The sequence below is a fragment of the Argopecten irradians genome, chromosome 4 (assembly GCF_041381155.1).
Source record: "Argopecten irradians isolate NY chromosome 4, Ai_NY, whole genome shotgun sequence".
In the NCBI taxonomy this organism is placed as follows: domain Eukaryota; kingdom Metazoa; phylum Mollusca; class Bivalvia; order Pectinida; family Pectinidae; genus Argopecten; species Argopecten irradians.
In genome coordinates this window covers 25,509,081-25,521,381 of record NC_091137.1, presented here as the reverse complement: position 1 = coordinate 25,521,381, position 12,301 = coordinate 25,509,081, and the positions used below count along the sequence as shown (strand labels likewise).

The 12,301-nt window shown below is 36.0% G+C and overlaps 1 protein-coding gene across 1 annotated transcript in view; it reads right to left on the bottom strand.

The window, feature by feature from the left end:
* The window catches only part of LOC138321092 (uncharacterized), a 36,204-nt gene that overhangs the window by 22,962 nt on the left and 941 nt on the right, over window positions 1-12,301 (bottom strand). The gene's annotated exons all lie outside the window — the stretch shown is intronic.

Here is a 12,301-nt window from a genome sequence, read left to right as displayed (position 1 = left end):
GACTATTCCTTTAACGTTAATAACTACGAATCACCGCGTGTTCATAATTTGCTTTTGACCCACGCGTTACGTTCAAGATGCTTAGAAACCCAATTAGGACATTTAGGTTTGACCTTGCTGAGCATGACAAAAAGACGAACTCTGAAGCAGAATACAGAATTTAAATGGCCATTAAATAGGACAAGTGGCAGATTTTGTACGTAATAGTATTCCAGACCTCGAATTTCAACTGAACACGTGCCAAAATGTCCGCCTCGACGCTTTTCCTGATTTATCTGCCCATTACGCGTGGCGAAAATCACTCATTTAAAAAAGTTCAAAGAGTTTAATTGATTTAATTGACAACCTTGACAAATTTCCACATTTCAAAGTGTGTGTCCAAGCTGGCGATGGTTTAGTATAAAAAGGAAGCGTGTAAATTGGTGACATATTGAAGGACGAGCAGATTCAGTTCCGGTAGACAGAGGTCTGGTATCCTAATCACAGCCAATTAGCGGCCCGCAGGTGTCTGTTATAATGGTATAGGTCATCGTGCACATCAACCTACGTTAATCTTCTCTTCGTTTCAATCATTCTTCGTCATTTTTTAATTGAATTATGCAGAGTTCGATAGCTCTAATTTCTTCTTCGTCAAATTTTGATTTGGATTATGCAGAATTCGGTAGCCCTATACATTGCACAGGTTTTGATTCAATAGTTTATAGACACCTCTATATATGTAATATGTCCTTGACCAATTAATCCAGTATTACACTATATAGAGTTGTCTGTTTATTGAATCCAAAATCTGTGGCCATTTAACGATGCCAGTGATAACCTGCAGCATTTACAAGAAGGTAGCATTGCTGCTACATCAACTGAGTTTTTAATTTGTTACATTTCAAAACGTCTTAAACGGGAGTTCGTTCCAATCGAATACACTAGTATTAAAAATATCACATATTTATGCAAATTGCATCACAAAGAAAGGCAAAATATCCTTTACGATAGCCTTTGGACTTCAGTCACTCCTTCAATGTTAAACTTACAACGTATGGAGGCAGGGTATATAAAACGAAACGATGCTAAACCTTTGAAATGTTACTAATAATGATGGTCAAGAAAGATGGAGCACTTTAACGTACACAGCCAATCGCAAGACAAGTATTTCGTGATCCGAAAATATCATAAGAAATATCGTACATGTAAACTGATTATACATTAAAAAAATCTAAAAGAATCTACTTACACTGACAGGAACACTATCTGTTTTATGACAGCTCAGTTTTATGGAAAATTAGAAATTTGGACGGAAGATCAAGCAATCAATATATGTTAATATAGCCACTAAATAACAACGAATATATCAAAACTAATGGATGAAGCATTTCTGTGTCTCCACGTGTTTAGTCTGAATTTGCTATAAAACATAAATTAGGGCGGCTACCTCAGCTGCCATCCTAAAGGACGTTAATGCTACATGGATGGTAGAGTCGGCTATAACGGTACTTACCTGCGTCCGACGCACCTGTCGATCCTTACATCATGATGTCGTCCTTCAAATTCGGACATCGTGAGTGGACAGAACAAGACCACAAAAAATCAGAACGTTGGTAGTAAAAAAGTCTTTATTGAAAGGCAATAAACTACAACTTTGTCACTTCTACAATGTATACATGGATTAGGTATAATAGCGTAAGGAATGTACTTCTCACACGTAAACCGGTCACATGTGTCCGAACAAGTTTACCTATATGTACGGACATTTGTCATAATCACTGGACAGTGACGCTTGACCCCTAGGGGGCTGGTTAAAACAGTCTATCTTTTGTACGAGTGACCAGTCATTGAGCTCTAAAAAGACTCCTTGACTAGCAGATCCGGTCTATATAACCTACAAAGCATTTAAAGGAAATTACCTCCCCTTTATCTAAACGGATATACTCATAAGTACGATTTTTCACACAAAACTTTTGTAATTTATCCTGATTTTCTATGTCTATCAGTTTTAGTAGAAACAAATTTGAAAGGTGTATCAATTTGGGTTCTAAAATATTTAGGAAAATTAAAACTATATTTATCTTTGTTAACAACTTATATTGCTTATTTACTTTTTAATGTAAATATGTTCGAGACACGACACAGGAAAAGTTCAGACAAAATGTAGCCTCTTTACGGAAGACAAAAATCGCGAATCTCTCCCGACTTCAATAATTACAGGAAGTCATTGGCAACTAGTCTGCCAGGTAACGACTACGGCGCCATATTAACATCCTGCTTTTTTTTTAAAATCAATTTGAATAAGATACAACAGTAGATACGGCAATCTGTATGTTAGTGTTTATATATGATGTACAGAATACTACAATCTTATAAAAAGAGTAGAATCGTTTCTTATTACTGCAAACAAAATGCAGTGCTAACTACCGTTCAACGCAGCAATGGACTTTTATGAAGCAGGCTATAGTTTACACACACTTGCATAGTACAAGCTGTAAGCGTGCGTGAGATTGTGCCACTCAAGAAATTAACGGACCTTCAAAAATAGGTATAGACACAATCTACTTGAATCATCAAACAACAAAGGCGTTTATCAAACGGCTCAGTTCACTTTATTTATAACAGTCAACTAGGTTAGCAGTCGAGCGTTTACTTAACTGAAAAATTCAAGTTCTCCCCGAAAGTCGGCGATTCGTTGTCCGGGTGAACAGCTGTCATGTTTTATACATAGGAGAGAAATTTGAAATGTTACACCTGTATCCAGCTGATGTATATTTCAAAATGTTGCGTCGCGTTACACCTGTTCTATAGGTATGCGAAAGTGGCAAGGTATCCCTAAATGACTAGTTAAGTCCATAACTGATCTCATAAAATAATTTTATGTAAATTAAATAGACACCTTCTTAAATAATGATATTTGAGCATGTAATAAGTATAACATTTGTCAGACTCGGTCGGACGTATCTGAAACCTCTCGCTAACTGATGAGATGGACCTGCGTGTTCGATCTGTTAATTTTGAAATTTTTCTCTGGTCAGTACTTCTAACGCAATTGAACTCCACGTCACTTAGAGTGTAGTGGTACGTACATAATGAACACATACATACATATATATATAGTTTTCAAAACTTGGAATACTCTAATTCAATATTTAATACCAATTAACATCAGTGCAAAGAAATTTAATATTGTTTTTCACATCAATCGAAGATGTGTATTTTTTACCTATTCTAGTTCAATACGTAATACACTGGACTCAAATTTTTAGTAACAATCCAAATAATTCATATCTTGGTGCTTATCTTCCATTTCAACCTAGACTGATAATATGTACAAGGTATTGAAAATGCTATTAAACAGCGGCGCGTCTGCTCTCCGTCGTCTTTGGGAGACAGAATTATCGTTTGTTGTTGGCAAATACCTAGTAAAAGGACACGTTTTCAATTAAAGAAAGCATGGCCACAGAAGTGTCCCGACATAGCATAACGATATTGAAATCTGTACAATTCTCGTAAGTCTTGTCCACATAAATAAATCTCTATCTAGACACATGTATATTGTTTGTCTCTTCATTGCCCTATGTAAATATTTGGCCTCGCTCGCCACATTACACAGAAGGCGGAATATGTTAATGAGTATGAAACTCTATGTTACTGTTGTACCGATATCAAAACACGACTTCACAAAGGGAATGTGTTTCTTTGTGAAAGGGCCAGTTACTTATGAACATTGATTGGTCTGAGACGGTTTGTGTTATCACTGTCAACAGTGCTTATAAAACACATTTGTTGCTAGTCTCACGTTGGTAGTTCAAAACTGAACAGACTTTCTCCGTCACTCTTGCGTTTGAAACCATTATATTCTGCGATATGTTATCTGACTTCAATGTAACTTGTGAACACTGCTAAATATTTTATCAGAAGTTATAGGCAAAAGCATTGAGCGACCTATGTATGGGTCGTTTGAACCGTTGAAGGTTTGTGGATTGTTTTGAATTGTCCACATAATGTATTTGTAAACGCTTGAAGTATTTGTATTTCATTACAATTTGTAAACAAAGCATTATCATGCTATGATAAGTAATACGTTACTGAAAAGGTCTCGAAACTGATCAATTTCAGACTTGTGAACTTTCACTATAGGTCAAGCATGTCAACAGTCAAATGAACGTTTTGATTTGATTATTGGTTTTTGTCATATTACGTTAGAACAAACACATGTATTGTCATCCTTTTACTGAAGTGGGTTACAGTTACATTAACTCTCGAGTCTTGAGTTACAATACAACCCACAAACATGTGTCAGGGCTTAGTCGTATACTATTCTGATAAGTGATTTGTATTTATTTATCCAATCCAAATACGACGTATTTTGATCGTGCCAGACTGATGCAATGTCTGTTGAATCTACGGTCATGATTGGCCATCGAGTAGGACTAGTGATTCAAATGACAGCTATCATCCCCACACTTCAGACACACTTCACTTGTTATTATTGGGGAAGAATTTGTTATGAGAGCAAACTTCATAACAGATTAACACGATAAACCATTAAAGTGTAGTCAAATTTCTCAGTGACATTCAACAAATGTCAAAGTGGAATGATTTATGTTAGACATTGGCAATCCAGTGTCACTTGAACAGTTTAGTTTGACTAATTAATTAAGGACAATTCATAATAAAGTTAACTAAAGTTTAACACGACATACCCTAAGAATTAAACCGGCCAAAGTGGACACTGGTGACTGCATAAAGTTATTAGCAAGTACGCCATTAAATTTAATTTAATTAATATATACCGTAATTGGACTGAATTTTTTCACGTTTAGCTTGTCGGACTGTGTTAATTATCAAGCGTTGAAATCCCGACGTATAACATCTTTTTACAACCACATATCTTTTCAGTCTGGCATTACACAATTATGCTCTTGAGCAAGTACGATGAGAGTGGAGATTGATGCCGAATTAATAAAAAGTGAGCATTTTGATAACTGTAGAGTTGGCTGGTTAGCAGAGAATTTTATTCAAAAAAAAATACATTTCCGTGCTACCGAATACTGTTCAAACAGGTTTAGAAGTTGCAGTTCCTCTGAATAGACAGGTTGTCAGTATAACTGTTTGATGCCGAGAGGAGGTGGTCCTGCTCCATTGTGTCCTAGACAAGAAGGGACACGCCATTTTTACGACCTGCTGGATTTGAATGCCATTAGACCAGTCCAGTTGTCAAATTGATAGGGTTTGACCCTGTCTGATCCATATTGTATGGGCGCGCCTGGTTCGAACATCAACATGGTTTAGAACTATGCAACTTTTAGTATCGTTTCAGGTCAGCCAATTTTATACAGCCAATATTGGTATTTCATATGAACTTCTCGGAGCCATAACTTCACTTTTATTCCATTTTATTAATTTTTCATCTTTTGAACAGATTGGCGCGACCCAGCACCAATCTTTTATTATCCTGAGTTCATGCATTTTCTCTGCGATTTTTTTATTGGTCCGTTAATATAACCAGAAGGCCATCAACAATAAACAATAATCTTAAACCAAATGGTTTCTTCAATAAATGCTTTTTCAGACCATTTCCTCAAAAATCCATTATAAGCAGGACACCGCTTTTTGCGGATAGCCGAATTAATTTTGCCTTTCTATCGTTAGTCGACAGAACACCAAGATACTTCTCGTTATTAAGCACCAAAAAAGAAGGCAAGTGTGGCTCAAAGAAATAATTGTTCAAATGGCTTTAACTACATTTTATGACATTTATGTTATTTAATATTGTTGAAATGACCATGCATACGTAAATCACAGTGAAAAGATACCTAGCGGATCTTAGTTTGATAATAAACGAACACCACTTGTGTCCAACTAAAGAAACTATAGAGTCCACAATGTAGTATACCCGGGTCCGTCAAGTAATTCACAACCATACATGGTATACGGCGGACGGGTGTGGTGTACGCCATTGTAATTTGTGGCTGTGTGGTCACTTGGGTCGGCAGTGTCCGTGACAGGGTATTGATGTGGGGTGGAACAGACGGCAGGGGACATGTTACAGCGACAAGGTCCGTAAAATTTATCATGTTCCAAATAATGGGATCATAAAACGTTGACACTTCTTTTTGGCCGTGGTCAGTTATGTCATGAACTTTGACTACCTATCATTCAGTAGTCATTCCCGCCAACCCACTGGACATATGGAGGATATAAATAGGAAATGTCAGATAAAATGGGCGTCCAACTGAGCTCGTATATATACGTACCACACCCGCCGATGGACGTCTGACCACATCCATTGAAAGCGTGGTCGTAAATTGTCCAGTAACTGTATACATGTACTAGGAATGATCAATATACAACTATTTTCAAGTAGAGACCTTTTCCCATGTTGTCAAAAACTGTGAGTCCCGCATTTCCTAAATTGAGCCATCTCCAGAAATTCAATATCTTATTTGATTGCATTTGAATTAACAACAGGTTTTAAATAACAGATCTAGATTTACAGCTTATAATTGCAATTCTTACGTTGCTATTGTAATGATAGTGTTCATATTGCTAATGTAAACCATACGTAGGCAAGTGTACATGTCAACATCGTCATGTTATATTGTGGACTCGTATTGATATCACCAGGAAATACCGAATTACCAAGTTTTAAAATATTTTTGAAATGGGACAAATTAGGTAATTTTTCTCATTAATATGACAGTGGAGATTTCAAATGACACCGTTCATTTCCTGTTGCAGAATAAGATAACGTTTCTGATGAACGTTTCCTCACTCCATTTCCAATATTTCAGTATTCCAGGTCTTTGAAGTCCGATAAGCGTTACGTAATTCGTGATAGTACCATTATTGACCACATTACCAGTAGTACAGGTGTGCCGCTTATTACCATAATATAAACAAGAAAGGTCAACAAATCATTGTCTGTCAATAAATCATTGACGGTTATATGATACCACACCGGTGGCCGGATAATGAACGGACATTTGGGCTTGAGATCGGAATATTATTAGCTGGTTTAAAACCTGAGATTTTCAGAGAAGTGTCGCATTTTCTGCAACAGGACACCTAAACAAAATAATATTCTACACTGATTACAGATAACGTTATACAAGTTAAAATTGACACCCATTTCGAATGTATACTGCTATCGGAGAAGCATATTAACTTCTGGTTTAATCTCATCATTAAAATTCACTATTTATATTCGAAAGTGACAAGTAAACCCATGACGCCATAATATGACAATTGACAATCTATGGAGACTTGACATTCTCTCGCCAAGATGCGTTGACAGCATTAATTTGAAATATTTTTCAAATATCTTCAACGAAGTCTGTTGTCACATTATCAGTCTTTAAGGTATTAACGCCGAGCATTGACCAATGAGTAGCGAGGAAGTGTTTGAAGTACCGTCGACATGTTTGCCGTACGACTGAACAAGCCTTGTTGAGGACCCGTTTAGATAAAGATATGTTGACTCGGGGTCTACATGTGTAACTACAGCACAGTGATGGACAGGTCAGCTATTGTCCGAGCCTAATCTCTCACCAGTGGTGGTTTGTGGTCAGCTACTTGTCAGCTAAGACTCAAGACGTTTGTTTGTAAAACAACGCACATGGCCAGTATCTTGTCAGTATGAAATACTGGTCAGACATAATGTTAGCTCCATCATTACCTTGTAATAACGCACATGGCCGACTGGACCGGCAGGGTGACCAATACATACGATATGTACGCGTACGTGTAACGTAACATTACGTTTTATCAAGAAACTCAAATTACAGAATGGTAATGCTCATACCTGGCCAGATACGTAAACTCGAAGAATTGAAGTTGTGTTCCTGAAAATACCAGAAATCCATTAGACCAACATGTACATGTTTGGATCGGGCAACAAAAAATTGAATGACGACGCTTGGCATAATATCTCAGAAAACGCAGCATCCGCAGAACCAAACTCTCCATTCGACATATGACAAAACCGTTTTAACCGAATTCTAACCCTTATGTGCATTGAAATGATATAAAAACAAAAGACGACAGTGTATGTTTGAAATTCCATATCATTAAAGGCGGCTTCAAATATTCCCTTGATTTCATGTTACTATAAATACATTTGCAAAATATAAAGTTTAACTATAGGAGATTTCAGAAAAGATGGCGTGACGTCACAGAAAGTTAACATCCGGGTCCTCAAAGGTACAAACACGGTATGGCGACTAATAAAAACAATAACAGATACGTACATCCCTGATACATAATCGATACGTTGACAAAAGTATACACTTTCATACTTGCAAATTCTGATTTCAAAATAGTTTCTTATTGTTTCAGAGGTTACAGACATTTATATTTACAATTGTTTATTGCTAAATATATTTGTTTAGATTTAGTGTTGAAGCCAGCTTGCGAAGCGGTGCCGGGCCGTCACACGTACCCGCTTTTTGTTCACACGTAGAAATCCATGTTGTGAAAAAGTTATGAATAGATAATTGATTTCAATGTATCATATTTCTGTTATACACGAAAAATCTGTTCATAACACTATTTAATATAAATACAACGAAAAGTGAACCACCTGGCCAGACCACGGTCGCTCGTGCATGGCTTCGCTGGTAGATCACCTCGGGCAACAGCCGATAATTGGGAAATTAATAATATTTATACGTAATTACCAACACATATCTTAATAAGTACTTGTAAAATATATATCTTTCGTTATTTCCTATGTATATATTATTTTAAATGAATGGTATAAACCACTGTTACACATAAATGAAGATATACATGTATGTGCACGTAGACGTACAGTATGGCTGCCGATATCTCGAAAAATAAAATAGTGAAATCGTTCAATTTCATGAGTTTATTTTTTTATTTTTTAATCACTTTTATTCCATGTGCCGTTATGTGAAGTCCCAAATTTAGGTGATATTACTTTTAAATAACTTGAATACATGTTAGATAGACTACATTTAGATTTATGAATATAGCTACAATGTAGATCGTAATTACTACAATGTATAAATGCCGACCAGGACACATTGCGCACGGCTTTGAGAATTCTAAAATACTCGAAGTTTTGTTTAAAAATATGATAAAAAGTAACTATAAAATGACTCATTTGAATGTTATAAACTAAATTCCAAAATTTCTAACGAAAAAGTTAACCAGAATACATAATTTTGTGACTATGAAAAATGACGAAATTCGGGATCTCGGCAGTACTGTACGTAATGGCTGCAGTGCGCTTGGGGTATCTACGAAGGCAAATTTTAATTTGGTCATAATCACACATCGTAAGGTGTTTTACCAAGTAAGACTTAGAAAACAGTAATTGCTTATTAAAATATCAGTATAATATTTGGGGAAACTTGGAATTTAATTTGTAGTTTCTGTCAATTTTGTAACTTCTGTCAATGTTTATACGTAGGTCTAATGGCGACCGTGTTTTTTTTCTCGTGGCGGTAGAAAATGGAGTATAAACGGAGTAAAATATATAAATACCAGATGTTTATATCTAAATATTATTGTTAAATATTTTTATTTACCCTTTTTATAATTAAAATAACGCAATAGTTCTCGGATTGTCGTACTATTTATTACAATTAAATGTAAACAAACATCGCAAGCGGCTGTTTTCCCTCTATGTTTATGTGTAGATATAGCGGAGCTGTACCTTTGAGCGCCCGGATGTACCTTTGTGTGACGTCATCGCCACATTTGCAAAATATAAAGTTTAACTATAGTATATTTACACTAAATGCAAAGAGACAAATACTAACTTAATTTGTATTCGTATTTCATGTTGCTTCGTATGTAACGTTCTGAACAGGACTTGTTACCAACTGAGATTTTACGATACGATAAATTATCTGTCCATTTTGACAGTGCCTTTCTGTAGGATGATCATTAGCGATGAGAGCCAGGCCACTAGCCAGATAACTCAGATGGTTTCACTAACATTATCAGAGATAATTCTATAGTCCACTATGTTGGCACGGAGTTGGTGATTTATCTCTTTTCATAAGGAAGGTTTCCTATATCCAAGTCATCAGAGTATTGTCTCTCAATCTTTTTTATTCTATTTTCACTTCTTCGTTATATTTCAACGTTCTTTAGTTCATTTTAGCGGGAGTTATTCCTTCAGGATGCCATTCCATTCAGGGACATTCTGTATTTAGTTACCATTCTACTATTGATCTTGGCAAAGGAGCTGCTCGTATTGCAGCTATAGCTGAAATAAACGTTTTTTACACGAGACTAATTCTGTGTGGGGTACAAATCGGTTTTTGTTCTGGTGACAGTAAAAATAGAAATATTTAGAAATAATCTGCGTTTATCACATGTTTAACGACACGGGTACCACCGTGGGAGAGAGCTACTGCTTTTATCTGTCAAACGGACGCTAAAATACAGAATACAAAAGTCAACACTAGCAACCATGAATCATTAAAATTTTTGTGAGCGAAACATTATTCGGATAAATATCGGTTATTAAAGTCTAAACTTTGTCATCCGATAAAATGGTCACTATATACATTGCCGGACACTGGTCATTAATAACTTGTCCAGAATTCAAATCCAATCGAGCGTGACCACAAAGATTTCTCCTCCCCTTTACATGGTAACGTTTTAGCTTGTTGACCGAAAACTGACCACGCGAATCAAACGCCTATTATAAAGCTGGTGTATATACTGTATATTGGACAAAAGCCGTTTTATACCTACTGTCCAACTGGACAAAAGGACGTAGGTACAGTACACTGGTCAGTTTCAGTGACTTCAAAGGATCAAAGTGGTTTGACCAGTCCTGATTATAACTGTCTAAGGGGTTTACAGCTTAGTATACTCTATACGGTCGATATACGCCACCCCGGGTAGCCCATATACTGGGGATTGTGACTGACCGAATTAGTATAGCTACTACATTAATTTCAAGTTCAAAGATACCGAACAACTTACTTTGAACCATAAGCATAGAAATGAAATATTTTATACATCAGATTTATTTCCGCGTTCCAATTTTAGCACATGTTGTCCATGCTGTACAGATGTAGTAAAGTAAAATCCACATAAAAGTTTGAGAATATACAAGATGGAAAGTTTTTAATTGGACAGTAAATTATTAATCCGTAGAACAAAATTCGTTGGCAGTATTAATAGACACTTCAAAGGTGAAGTATTTCATAAACGGTCGGTATATTATTGGCAATACTGTAAGCCACATGACTTCCGGGATTCGATCCCATGGCAGGTAGTGTTTTGATAATGATATATATAGGGAGGGGCGTGGTAATACCAGGGTAGGTTAGAGAAAGATCTCGAACCTAAGATAAATGATGGGCGTGTTTTACTTAGAACTGTGTATATAGCAATAGAATGGATGGTATCTCGCTGTTTTCAGACCTGTATACGCATCGGTCATTATCAGAATTATTTATTGGCTATTTTGGTTAGGTTGTCATCAACCTTTTTGTCCGACAAACCTGCTGAAATGTTAAAATGTGAAAATACATGGATTCGTTTCACACGAGTGGTCAGGAATCCAATGATTGACCATTTTCTAAACTGTAACCTGAAACTAAACATGCCGTCATCATATATCAAGTTAACTACCAGTTCTGTTTAATTACTAAAGATCATAGTCTATGTCTGACAGTCCAGTAGTGAAGACATGTGGTGAGGGTCGATATCATTATTATTATAAGTAAAATCATGACACGGCTGTTGGGATCAGTTGAATATTCTAATTAATTTTGAAAGTCTGGATTTTCGGAAAGTGACAAAATTATCCACATGACTCCATTTATAATTAAAATGTGTTGCCTAGGATTTCAGTTGAACACCTGCACTAACACAGACTGTATATGCTGGTGTCATCAAATGATATATCACGTTCCTGTCATGAAGATATTCACATGATATCAGGGGAAAAACACAGTCACTGAACCATTTAAACATGCTTTCCGCCTATAGATATATGTTGTATGGATATGACAATCGAATCTTTAAAATGAATCTTAGAAACGGTAAGTTTATACGACTTTCCGGTTTAGGTTCATCGCGGAAATGGAGTATGTTATCTCTACATTATTCAAATAGGATACTAAACTTATACGCGTATTAAAATGACAGCGTGTCATTTGAAAACTAATAGAAATTCTATATACTGAATACAGTTAGTGGAATTTGGTATAATAAGGCAAAAAATGTATGTTTAGGGATACATTAGCAAAAAAACAGGGTCGGTAGGTCAGGATTTTTTTAGTGTTTTCACTTTAAAGTAATGGCCGGAACCGGAGTCTGAGAT